At 48.3% G+C, this 14174-nt stretch overlaps 1 protein-coding gene across 2 annotated transcripts in view; it reads right to left on the bottom strand.

Annotated features, from left to right (window-relative positions):
- PRICKLE2 (prickle planar cell polarity protein 2) overlaps positions 1–14174 on the bottom strand; it is a 105844-nt gene that overhangs the window by 58709 nt on the left and 32961 nt on the right. The window lies entirely within an intron of this gene.

Genomic DNA, 14174 nt, shown 5'->3' on the forward strand with positions numbered 1-14174 from the left:
ACGTAAAGAGAAGCAATAAAAACACCCCACGCTCCATTTGCTTCTCCTCTTTCTCCCAAAAGAGTTTCTTATCTACCTGCTTTGAGGGGACCACAGCCTTGCCAGTGCACTGAAGATGACCAGCAACTCCCCGCACGTAACACCGGATGGAAAGTCAGTCAGGTAAATATCAGGATGCCAATAAACCCAGTATTTATCAGAATGCCGAACAGTACCGCTCACGCATCTGGGTCAGGATTGTATCACATAAGGAGGGGGGTTTATAGAAACGGTTAGCACACAGTTCCTAAAGTTACACCGAATTTCACAAAGGTAACTACTGGATCACAAAGCGTCGCTGACAAACAGCCTGGCGCAGACGTTAGCTGTAGAGACACGGCTCCCTTCGCTGCACGCAAATCTAGATGCTTGACCACAGCATTTGCTTCTGACGCTCGGGCTAAGGTGGGGGCTACCGGCAGCAGCTCGGAAACCACAGAGCTCCACCGCGGGCAGCGACCTAGACCCCCGCCCGCATTGGCAAACAAGGAATGACCAGGGATAAAAGTCTCTCGTGCGACTGCACATTTCTGCACTAGGTTACAGATGTGCAACCCTGGAGCAGCTCCAGAACGTGGGCTGGAGTTTGGGCGAGCTTTGAACGCGCGCACACAGCTGCCTCCGAGCAAGGGAGCTGGAGCAAGCGGAATGTGCTCCAGGTGTCCCGGCAGACAGGCGGCAGGATCCAGATGCGGGCAAGCTGCTCCGTCCTTCGCAGAGGCTAGCGATTCAATGAAGTCTATTCATGGAGGAGCGAGGAGGGCTTCCAGGAACGCAGAGGAAGCATTTCCGAGCGGTATTCCCATTGTAAGTCTAGTAAGTCCCTTTGCATTTTAATCTTCCCCCCTTCGCAAGTTTTAAGTACAGAAATAATCAAAACATACATTAAAAAGAAGAATTTGTTTTGAACTTGGCAGTGTTGATCTGAGAACCATCCCGCTCGGGAGCGGGGCTCGAGCTGCCCGGGCAGCCTCGCAGAGGGCTGAGCCTGGCTCTTGGGGAACAAAAGCAGCTTACAAACCAGGTTTGCCACGTGAGAGCCTAATTAGAGACCGAAGCCCACACAGCAAACAGACAGACTACAGAGGAAATTGGAGCCTAATTTACATGGAGAACGATTACTTACTGCAACCAATTAGTGTCAAGCTGACTGACAGACTACCCAAAATATGTTCTCCCCACCCTCCCCTGCAAGTCTGAGCTTTCCTTCCTGCTTTATTTTCCCTGGGTTGTTCGGTCGGTGAGAAGTAGCACCTCACCACTACACATCGGACGGCGAACGAAAACCTTTTGAGCTTCCCCGTAACGAACGCAGCGTTAGAGCCACCCACGTGCCACCCGACGCGAGCCTCAGCCGAGCCAGGGGTAGCGACAGCGGAGAGCAGCGCGATGTACTTTCTCTCCTGGTCTTAAATCCTTACATTGACATCCTGAGGGTCCCAACAAGAAATTAATTATTTCCGAGAGGTGTTTCCCCTTTCCTGGACACGTATTCTGCATGGGGGCTTTCTCCTCCTGGTTTGCAATCACGTAGGAGACCCATAGGTAAGGGTTGCATCCACGTAGCAATCACCTTTGCAAAGCGCTCAGGCTGCAGGTCTCGGGTCCCGACCCACGCTGCTGGCCTCTGCCACGGAGGGAAAGCACCATCCCACAGCGTCGCTGCTGCCGCAGGGCACCGCTGCCAGCCAGGACGCCCAGCTCCAGGGACCTCACAAAACCGCTTTGCAGACCGGTCCCCGTCCTCCAGCCGCGCTGCTCCCTGCACGCTTGTGGGATTGTCGCTGCTCAGCAGGGAAATGGGGAACCCCGCTGCTGCCGGAGGGAGCCGACGGGGACAGAAAAACTCCTCCTTGGCTGGCACAGCACGGGGGTGCCTACAGTCCCACCAGTGCCTGTGCTGGGAAGGACATCACCTGCGCTCAGGGCTTTCCTCTCCAGCCGTCCTGGAAGAGGACGATTTCATCATGTTTCCCAAAGTGTAAACCAGTTGCTAATTGTGCAGGAAGCCTGCCCCTCCTCCATATAGAATTAGTCCAAAAACTGGTGAACAGACTTTAAACATTCCTGAAGTGCACACATGGAGGTGACCAAATGCCATTTATCTCCCTTTTGTTGTTGAAGAAGAAATCACTTTATCATCATCGTTCTCCCCTTCCGAGGAACATGCTCCTTATTAACAGGACTGTCTACTTACTGTCCTTTGCTCCAAACCCCGGACTGCATGTGCATTTTGAATGCAGAAATGACAACAGCATTTCAATGCAACTGGCTGCGTTATTCTTCATAAACTTCTAAGAACAGTCTCTCTGAGCAGCCTCTCTGACTGCTCCTCAGAGAGGTCTTGTGTACGCGTATTCAGGCATGTAGGGATCACATTTTGGATATTTAAGACCAGGCAATCAACCCTTCCTTTGAGAAGCACCAATATAAAGCATATTTAAGGACTCTATGGGTCTTCTGTACAGATGAGATAAGCTATTCTTTTAATCTCTGCAGGCTAGATGGATATATGGCATTTTAAAATAAACTTCCTAAGAAGAAAACTCAGAGAAATTGCTTCATGAAGTATCTAACAGCTGTTTGGTAATATTTGGACACAGCCAGAACCTCAGGTGGTCTAAAGCATCAGCAGGGATCCTCTGATTTCAGTTCACTTCATGTCAATGGTGCTAAACCAATTACCACCACAGAAGCACCATCAAGAGAGGGTAACGCTGGACCATCTCGCCTGGGTCTCCTGCAGCTACAGCCACCACAAGGCTGCAAATCCTGGTGGCCCTAGACTCCCTCTGCTCCATGCCCCCCAGTTAAATTAAAAGTCTCCATTAATTACCGAGTGGGTGCAATGAAAATGCGTGTGTGCTCACACTCCTCAGAACTAGGTGGTTAATCTGGTGTTTATACTCCTGGAGTTTATCTCCTCCACACTCCCCTTCTCCCCTGGGAACCAACTCCCTCCACTTTATCTGCAGCTCTAAGGACAACACACATTGCTTCGTTTTTAAACTCCCCTCCAGCGCTACGCCCTGAGCCAGCTCTTCAGAGAGGGGCCTCCGCCAGCTGTAATTCCATTAATTCCTCTTACGATTAACAGGTCAGCTCTCGCCACCCTGATGACAGCGGGCTTCGGAAGTGCGACTCTATCAAAATTATCTATGCATAAAAGACGATTATTATAGGAGCAAATGGCTCGCTGAGACTTTTATCAGCTGCATGCTTGCTGCTCGTTTTTGTGCCGCTAACGACTTTATAGAGAGCGGGGAAGGCTTCAGCCTCGTCGCCCTGCGGTGTCTCCAGGCAGAGGAACCTCTCCTCTGCGGTGGGCGAGATGCTGACTATAAAGCCATGGGCAATCACTCCTGGAGGGGGGCAGGGGCAGGCGGGAGCATGGGAAATTAGAGAAACCTTCTTCCGAGTGCATCCCATTAGCGCTGGTGGCAATTACGGGTGCTGATCAAGTAGGTGGGCTTCCCAGAGCTCCCTCTGAAATTACTGGGCGGGGAGGGAAGGTGAGAAAAAAGAAGGAAAAAGGAGAAAAACGGAGAAAAAGCAAAATAACCCTCAACGACGGTGTTGGCATCACCCCAGCTGCTGGGGAGCAGGGGACGGAGGAGCAGCCTCCTCCCCACGGGCATCCCCGCGCTGGTGGTCACTCAGGGGAGACCCATGGAGATAAAAGGCAGTAAGACCAGTTGTAAAATACTTGTAAAAATGCTAATGGTCTCAGGTCCTTTGAAGCCATTGTGAGTGCTGCTAAATCACTTCTTTTATTTGCTTTCTGGCTGTGATTTGCTTAGGTTTGAGCTCACCGTGCTTCTGCTGATACGCTGTAAATCCTGGCATGCAGGTCAAAGCCGGCGTGGATCCACGAGGGGACCCAGGCCGCAGCGATCACTGCCAAGCTCTGCAGACCATCCTTCCCCTCGTCTTTCCAGTTTTTTCACTAGTTGCATGGGAAGAAAAGAAGAAACTTAAAACCGTCTTCCTTTGAATATTTGCTACAGGAGCCACTGTAATAATAAAAACCAGAAGGAAAGGCGAGAACTTTAGTTGCGAGCACGATGCAGCCTTGCAGTCCTGACCCTGAAACTCCTGACAAGGTGACACGTTATTAAGAAATATCCATATTAATCCCAACTGTAAAGCGCTATGTTCAGCCAATTAAACCGGCTGAGCGCTCCCAGAGACCTTTGTACTCTCCCTTTTTTCTTCTTTTTTTTTTTTTTTTTCTTTTTAAATGCCCTCTTAGGGAAAGAAAGGAATGGCTTCTGCAGAGCTGAACCACCTAGCTCCTTCCAGCCTTGCCGTGTGTGTGTATGAAATGTTCTTGGCTGCTTTCAAACACTGCACATTAATCTGCGCAATGGAGCCTGTCTCCTTCAGCGTTCGGATGATTTCTCTTCGAGGCGGGTAAGACAGAGCTGTTCCACTTGGCATCACATCCCCTCCCTGCCCCCCTCCAAGCCTTTTTCTTTTTTTTCTTTTTTTTTTTTTTTTTTTTTTGGTATTGCCAGAACAGCTCACAGGCCATCACCCCAGGCATGTGCAAACCTGGAGAAAAATATACTGCTGTAGGAGTCCACAGATATACAAGACAGCCAGGATACTCAGAAACAGAACTGGAAGATTACTGGTTTTAATGCATCAAATTATGAAAAATACCACCACTCCCTTCCTGCAGCTTAGGACACATCACTTATTTCTCTCTCAGCCATTTCTTTGCCTGTGGCTGAACCTGGAGTGACAGAAACTGTTTCTTGAATTAAGGGCTGCTGGAAATGAAACCCCCAAGAGTTCTATACGGGTGGTGATTACTGGAATTTGTTCCCAAGCAATGCCAGCCCCACCGTCCCACCTCCCTGTGCACCAATAAATCAGAGCATCCCTACCACGCAAAGGGCTGTCCGGTACAAAGTCTGGCATTTTTATTAACATCAGCAGCACACCTCGCGTTTTGGAAGCCGCAACAGGAATGTCGTGAACTTTCCCTTATTTCCAAGCATCCTCAAATCCCCATCTCCTGGCATTGCTACAATGATTAAACACACAGTTCTCAAGACTGAAACCCCATAAAAATCCATACGGTGACTGCCACTGCAAACCAGCCGATACCTGCCAGCAGCTGTAATCTTGGTGCCATCAGATCTGCACAATAAATGAGTCCATTTTACTGGGGCTGGGTTTTTCTACAACTAAAATGGAAACCAAAATTGGCTTCCGAAGATGAACGATGCCTGTGATAGTTTTTTGCTGCACTTGATTAAATACAGCACACAACAAACCCATTTTTTCCTCCTTGAACGATAAACTTGATAGTCTAAAATTAAGCCCAGCAGGGTAAGTAAGATCCTGTATAGATTTCAAAAGATATCGTGATTTTTTTGGAAAGCCTGACTGCACTGTATACACACTTTGCAAAATCGCTCAAGTACTTCTGGCACCAAATATAAACACAGGGAAAGCTAAAAATCATGTAGTGTTTTTATCTTGATACAGCCTATACCACAGAGTACAGCCGTGGTTCGCCATTTCATGATAAACCAACTCTTTGCTTTTGATCATTTTAGTGTGTAACTGTGGCTGTATGATAGTATCATAAAAAGAAAATGGGAAGAAAAAGCCCTATCAAAGAAGTACACCAACCTGAACCACATGCTCCCCCCCACCAAAGGGTGTTTGCAGATACCAGAATTACCATTTCTCTTCAAGACAACTGATCCTTTTCATGAAAATATAAGAAACCCTAGAGAAATTCTGGTTGGTTATTAAATGGACAGGCCTCATGCATTTTTTTTTCCAAGAAAATGACTGAAGCTTGGCTTTAGCATAATCCTGAAGATTATTTACATCTTCTGCAGCTTTTTCCACTGCTGCTGAATAATCAGGGCTCCTTAGAAAACCACTGCCAGAGAAACATAAATCCTTTTTTTTTTCCCCCCCTCTTTTCCTCTCTCTCTTTTACCTGTTTTTATACATTCTTGCTCACACAGGAGTGGTAAGGAGGCTAAAAACCCTCGGGGCAAGCAGGCAGGAGAGAAACCCCCGGGGAGCGGCTGGGAAGGGTCAGCGTTGCCCCCGCTCGGCAGCAGGGCTGCTGGGGCAAACCTCTTACCTCTCCTTCATCCCTGGCCTCCAGCACCATCTGATGAAATGGGGGCTCGGGTTGCTTTTCAAACACTTCTTTTTTGGTTTTCTTTTTCTTTTTTTTCCTTTTCTTTTCAAGAGAAAGGCCTGAAAGAGGAAAAAATTGTGGCTCCTCCAAAGGCAATGGGAGGAAAAGCCGCCTCTCCTCTTTGGAGGAAAGGTCTCCAAAACACTGCAGGTTCCTTGAATATTGGGATGCTCTGGGGAGGGAATCTCACAGGGATGCTTCAAGACAAGCACTTTGCTTTCTACTTCAGTGTCCTTACTGTTTCCAGTCACACAAGCTCCCTTCCCCTCCTGCTTTTGCCCTATCCAGTACAAATGGCTGCACAGGGAATGAAAACAATTAAATACTCTTCAACAGGCAGGGCTGCAATTGGCATGGTAATGAAGCCGTTATGCTCCTGGACGTGCTTTCTAAAAATAAAATTACATCCAGGTATACAGATCTCCTGGCTGCACCATGCCCAAGGAATCATCTTAATGCAAATTCTCTAACAGCCTGGCTTGGTTTTGTTGTTTCAAAGCAAACCCAGCCCCATCAGGACAACAACAAGGGCCTGGCGGATGTGCAGGGTCCCAAATTTCATCTCCTCTCACGTCAAAGGGAAGCCAAGAGAGCTGGCGGTCTGCACGGCCGGTCCCTGTGCTAGAGCCGAGGGTCACCTCTGGACACGCAGGGCACAGCCAGGCTGAGGGACCTCTGCTCACAACCGCGTGCCGTCAGGGGTCAGCACCGACGCCTCGCCCCGCGCGCGTGACACGCTCCCTTGTCACTGTCGTGGGCACAGACATCGCCAAGGTCTAGCCTAGGAGGGATCCCATCTGGTGAGAAGCGTTGGTTTGAATTACGCAGCAGCCTGTGCTGCAGAAGGCTCATTTGCAGTAATTAGAAGCATCATGTGGGCACACGGGAGGACTTCAAAGAACGCCGGTAGCCTTGACGGCACAAGCCTTTTTTTTAGTGGTCAAGAGGTAAAAACTCCCCCGTGCCCTTGAGCATCTCTTAATAAACCAAAATTATACAAAACTCTTTTTTTGGGGGGGAACCAGACAGGTCACTGCAAAACTGCTCCAGGGAAATCGAAAGGTCATATTTTTTTATGTATCTTTTAACAGATGCAATTCACATACGCACACACTTTCCCCGCCCAGACACCCAGCCATACGTGCTGCTTTGCTTCCGCTGGTCTCCCAAACTGAACACAAACAAGGGTTCGTGTATACTGAAATCTGTAGGAAGCTTAACATTTACTTGGCTTTCGTGTAAACACTTACGTGAATTACACAAGTTTCAGCCAAGAGGCTCGGCACCCTGCCGTGCCGAGCCATATAATTCATTACAATTAAAAGCAGAGAGCGAGGCAATCAGGCTCGCCCGATGCTGCGCTGATATGGATTTGCTCTTCCAAATGGTTTCCAATTTGTCTTCGCAGCAGCTCAGCCTCTCCGGGAGAAGCCCCACCGGTGTCTGCCCCGTGCTGCGTGGGGATGCTGCCCGTGTCTGTGGGCTTTGCCGGCTGACGTGCACCCACGCTGCTGAGAAACCCACGGCGAGAAATCGGCATTACCCAACTCCAGCCGAGCCACGGGCAGCGGAGGGGATGGCTGGACCCAGGACATGTAGATGTCCCAGCCACAGCCTCACCACACCAAACCATCCTTCGGTAACGCCACCGAGCCAGGACATTTTCGGCCGTACCTTTGCCCGCACCATCAGGCTGCTCACCGCAACCCACCTTGCAGGCAGGTGAGTGCTGCCCTGGGTGCAAGTTTTATACACACAGATCATCACGTCCTGGCAAAAGCACTTGGATAATAATAATAATAACAATGAACAAAAGAACTCCCCCCCCCCATAAATACGTGTGTGCCCCCAAAAAGCAAGACAGCAGCTATTCCCCAAGTCTCTGCCTTTCTTACTCAGTATTCATAATATGCTAAGCTATTAAACTATCCTACGGAAAGTGCTGCGGCTTACAGTGCTGCAGACAAGTGGTGTTATCATTTGGTATTTCTTCTTTTGTTATTACAGTGAATCTTCCTACATCTCTGAAAATAATCCAATTATTGCTCACCACTGGTAAGGTCACTGTTGCTTTGAACAGAGATTTGGGTAATACTCTGATTACTCTTAAGCAAATATTGCTGGGACTTGGGCAGAAATTTCAGAGAGATTGAAAATCCATTTTAGTGGAAACCACAGATGGAAAAATATTCACACTCTGGAGGATAGAAACAAAAAAAAAGGTATCATTTCTCCACCTTATTAGAAAAATATTGGTTTATCTGAAATCAACAGCATATATATTCAGCTATTAAAACAATATATAATTTCTCATATCATACAACCTTCAAAATATGGCAATCATGGAGTCTTTATTAAATGTTCCCATACAGGCTCCAAAAGGTATTGAACTACTTAAGTGGAATATATGGAAAACAGCAGAAGGTTTGTATCACTTGTGGGAATAAAAGAGCTCCCAGAGAAAAGCAGATATGAAAGATCAATCCGTAATAAGGAAAAGGAAGTTAACATCCCTTCCAGCGGCCTCAGAGATAATTTTCCTACATTGAGCCAACAAGGTAACAGCGAAATCACGCAAAATACAGATGATGCCAAGAAAAGGTGTCTATTACATTTCTTTTGGTACAATTAATCACGAGTTCTTTACTGTCAGGCCATCTTTAGGTAATGGCAAAACAAGGGGAAAAAATACCCAATCCTTTTTTTTCCCCCTCTAAGAAGGAATTAATCATATTGTCACTGAAAGATGGTTTTTCTGACATCACTTTTCTTGTACTGGCCAACTGATATTAAAAACAAAACACTGCGAGGGCTTGCTGTCCTTCTGCTGAAAGAGTGGAAGGATGCTCAGAATTAACCCCTGAGTGTCCTGCCAGCGGGAACGAGCACGTCTCAATGATACCACCACAAAACGCAAACCGGTGTCTCTGGACCAGGGGAAGGATGACAAACGCCAACAGCTCCGTGAGGCCGGCCAGGGCTGCCTGACCCACGGATGGCTTCGGCTTCTCCTCCTCCTCTCCTCCCTGCAACCGCATCACTTGCTGGAGAGTTTCCTCCCAACGCCCTCACCATACACCTTTATCCCACGGCTGGGATCTGTACCAGGGTCCCGGCTGAACCCCCGCTCAGCATCGATGGGTTTGGCACAGCGACACCCCTATGCCCTTTCCACAGCTGCGTTTTTTTCGCCCCCACTCTTCCAGGCTCACGAGGTTTCCAGCACCCCAGGCAGGTAACGCCGGGGCGGGAAGTTCAGCCCCACTGGGGAGCCGAGACAGCCGGTGACACGCCACCGGGACGGGCGAGCAGGCACCACGCTGCGCCGTCGCTCTCCTAGGAAACCTGCTCTGCCTGTCTCAGACACGCAGACATCCCGAGGGGATAGGGAAGAGTGGAAATCGCATCAAGAAAACCTGTTTAAAGCAATACCCCGCTATCACACGGCAAAGGCAAAACGCGAGCGTGCCTCAGCCCTCTCAATGACTCTGCTCGCTCCAGCGAGCTGCCTGCCAGCGCAGGGCACACCGCGGGGCTGGGGGCCGTGCCCAGCACCAGCAACACGGCAGCACCATCGCAAAGCCTAACCCTGCCTTTGCCTCCTGCCTTCCCATCTCGGACCAAGAAGGGGACCAAGAAGGCTTGGAGAGGAGAGGACCACTGCTGGGACAGCCTCTGCCTAGAAAGGATGCCCAGGGGATGAGGATGCCCAGGGGACGAGTGAGACCCCAGATGAGGCTCGTTACCCAGTGACAAGCTAACGAGCACCGTGGGGTGCCCACACACCTCCCAGCACTGGCCTCGCACCTCTCCCTCCCCCCCCGGGCCAGGAGGCAGCAAGCGGCCGCACGAGGCTTCAGACATGTTTGGCAGCGGGAGGTGACGCTCTCACCCATACGCTTAAGTTTGCTATTTTGAACCTCAGTTCTGGCGCATTTCTCCTGTTTGCTTCTTAATGCTTTACTTATTAATGCTCACATCCTACTCGGAGGCACAGACACCTGCACGCTTTTAATTGCTCCTCGATTGCCTTGATTAGACAGCTTTTAGGGACCTTTGGCTCTTCTCTCAAGAGGTATCCAAGAGACGGGCCGTAAGCAAACAGTGCCAATCCAGATTGCTGGGCTTTATTTCTTCTTGTATATACACACCAGCCAGGGCTTGGGCATTGCTGAGACCTGCCCTGGGCATCTACAGTGCTATGAAATCAGAGTGCAAAGGGTACAAAATACTGTCTAACAGCAACTGCACTGCCGCTGGGCTAAAGAGTCGTGCCCTGTGTGTTTACTCCTACAAAATCCTAACTAAGTTGCCAATTAATCTTCTCTTTCCTAAGTTATAACTATATTTGCATTTTTTTTGCAGCACAAGACCTGTTTTTCAGAGAAAAAGCAACAGCCTGAAAAACTGAAAACTGAATAATTAACAAATAAATTGTATCTGTGCCTTAGGAAGAGCATTGCCTATTTTAAGCACATTAGATTGTTAGGTTCAACATCAGGAAACACAGAAAGAAAAATGCTGTTTTGTGCTCCCCGGTAGTGGTACTAAAACCCAGCACATGAGAAAGCCTGGGGGACAGGATTTTTAAAACCATTCTGTGAGCAGCAGAATAACCTCCAGGTTAAAGGTGCATTAAGATAATTATGATCAAAACATCCCTGTCACCTGGCAGTGCCTTGTACAACGAGCAAACTCCTGAAGCCGTGCTGGCAGAAAAGGTGTCTGCCTTCCCAAACCAACGTCCAGGGATGGGTTTAGATCCCCAGCGAGCCAACAAAACCAAGCCACACCACTGTTTTGCTGCCAGCTGCAAGAACAAGTTATCCCGGCTGCCTCGCCAGGGCCGGCATGGGGACCCAGGACCAGCACGGGGACCCAGGACCCACGGCTATGGGATGCAGGGTGCGGGCGCTGCAGGGGAGCCCGGCACACTAAAACACTCGCATGGCTCCTTGCAGCAACCCCCTTCCGAAAACCAGCCTGGGTGAGACAGGCTGAGATCTAAGAAGGGATGGCTGGGTCTGAGATAAATGAACAGATGCACCATCCGAGGAGAAGCACGGCAAAACGCAGAGCCAGGTAGCAAGCAGTGCCCGTGATTATCCTGGCACAGTGTGGCCTTGATGCTGGCAGGCTTTTCAGGGAAAAAAATTTAAAAAATAATAACACCACACCCCCCCACCCCCACCCCCCCAAACTCAGCTAGCAGACCGCTCTTTAGAGAGGTTTTCACAGATTCCGGAGGAATATCAAAAAATAATTGTGTTTAATATTGTCAGTTTACAAACAGCACCCGATAGTGCTGAATGGGTACGTGACCTCCCAAATAAACTTCTGAATCGGGAGGACCAAGACAGGATCATTACGCTCGCATCTGCACTGCGACTTTGAACCAGGGCTGCTTAAACGAGAGGAGCCCGGGGAGGCCGGCAGCACGAAGAGAGAACAGTACGGGAGGATTTAATGCAGAAACCCAAGACGGCTCATTAGTGCGGAAACGAGCGTTGTCAAAGAGCTCATGTCTGCACCAAAGCACCAACCTGGCATAAATGAGCTGAGCTATTTACCCGAGAGTGAATGAGACTTTACCGCACACGGTGAGATGAGAGGCTGACACAGACCCCGTTCTGCAGGTACCACAGGGAGGGCACGGTGGCCCCTGGCCACACCTGCAGCCTGGGGTGGCACAGCATCACCACGCAGACCTATCGCAGCCCGAAACAGCCAGCAAACACCACGTATGGTGGTTTTTCATAAATCTAGTCAAATAACCAGTTGCGTAGAGCAAATAGGTAACACCACTCGCACTATCGAGGTTCTCATCAGGGACGAGTACGTCATGAATCACTGCTGAAGCCAACATTAAAATGATATTGATGTTAAGAATCCCAGGCGTCCCATTTGGTGCTCATATAACATATGGCACATGTGAATTTTATAGCTTTTGTATTAATCTGCCCAGAATGCCATCACTTTGCAAGATTTCATGAAATATTAAAATTACGGAGGATAATTTATTTTACAACTCTAGGCAAAGGCCCTGGGAATGATGAGAACCTCCCCACTAAACTCACACAGGTCTGTGACTCGCAGCCCTAATATCTCGCATCTGTTCGCCGAGTGAAAGTCGCGATGTCTTTCAACTCGCTTATTTGATGGATCAGCCTGAATTTGCTTATTAAGGTTTCTACAATCCATTATCACTGCAGGAAACAGAGGGAGGGATGACAGACTAAGCATGTTTATCAAACCATGTGGAGTCCAGAGCAACACTCAAAACAAATCTCTACAGCCACTGCAGGAAAGTGCCGGGCATCTTTATCGACAGCCCAACTGTGAATTGCACAGTTGGCTTTTAAAAACCCAACAGAAGGCTATGACGTATAAGGACAGTATAGAAAAAGACTGAATTTTCATCTCTCATTATAAATATAGCACCGCTAGAAGCATTTCTAAAGGAGTCCGGTCACCTGCGTGCAAAACAGTATTTAAGATATCAGCAGGTGGCCAAAACGCTCCTGCACCAACGCACAAAGCCAAGCAGTAACGGATGGCGTCAGAAAGCAGCCGGGGCCAAGATATTCCCTGCTATAATGATTACTGCAGAAGACTGATTTCTGCAGTATGTATCAGGAAGATTTGAAGCCAACAGCTGCTGGGAACTTTGAACAACCACAGAATTCAATAGTAAATCTCCGATGAATAGTTAACACCTTGCAAATCTCTTTTCAAGAGCAGGGAATGATATAAAACTAGTAGCCTGTTGCAAAACTATGTGTGCACAAGATATAAAGTTAATATTTCACCCAACTAATCACAAAGAAAAGAAGAGCTCATGCAAGGTCCCTCAGTCCTGCCGCATGCCCCAACGGGCAGTTGCGTTGACTGCGTGGGTAATCACGCACGTCTCAGACCTTGCCTATGTCAATGCACGCAGGAGGCGGCAGTGGAAGAAATCGTCTGCAGCATCACGTTGTTCTGCACCGGCGTGTAACAGCCTGGGTTGTGCTGATATCTGAACAAACAGTAATTCTTGTACCTTAAACACAGCACACACAAAATTCTGTAAAATTTATTATTCCCTTATTTCTTATTGCAAATTGGGCTTACTGAAATCCTCCAAGCCTCGCGACCAAACAAATCATCCTATTGAACACGAACTGAAGGGAATGGGTGGAGATGCATCTGCTTAAATGAGCATACAATTGGTAGTTACTGAGCGTGCAATTATGAAAACTTGGATCTGTTAACTACAGAGATGTTTCCCATTAAAAAACATCTTGTAGTATCAAATATGCTTGGACCACTTCTCCACAATATAAAAAATCATGTGCAAAAGTACATTCTACTTCCAAGACACCATAAACATGAAAAGCAGAAAACCAGTATTATGAGAAAGGATCTTCAAAGTTTGTGTTATTGCCCCAAAAGGCTGCACGGCAACCAAATGCCCAAGCAGCACCATCAACAAAACAGCCATCATCTGCCCAACAGCAGCCCAGAGTCAAAATCACAAATGATAAGGACAATGACGATGATAAATGAAGTTGGACCAACAACAGCTGCGCTCTGAATTACCCTTTGATTCTATTATTTCCAGCTCCAGCGGCACATATGCTAAATACATTGAGAACGTATCATGGTGACACGTGGATCTGCACATCGATTTCAAAGGTATGTGGATTCACATAAATGGAGCACGAGCATGCACTCGCTCCAGCCAAGACACTCGCTCATTCTTCAGATGCATTTACGGGTGGGAACAGGCTCATCAGCATCGCTGCTCGGTTCATCCATAATTAACATCTGCATGCCAAAAGAGAATGAAAGCTGACACAAGACTCGAGTCTTACAAAACTTTGGGGGCTCTCTGAATCCTTGAAACCTAAACACGGAATTGAATAAGATCTCTCTCAACCTGTAAAGGAGGATTTTCATTTCCAGTTTAAACGCGTGC

This window comes from Balearica regulorum, chromosome 10 (assembly GCF_011004875.1).
Source record: "Balearica regulorum gibbericeps isolate bBalReg1 chromosome 10, bBalReg1.pri, whole genome shotgun sequence".
Lineage (NCBI taxonomy): Eukaryota > Metazoa > Chordata > Aves > Gruiformes > Gruidae > Balearica > Balearica regulorum.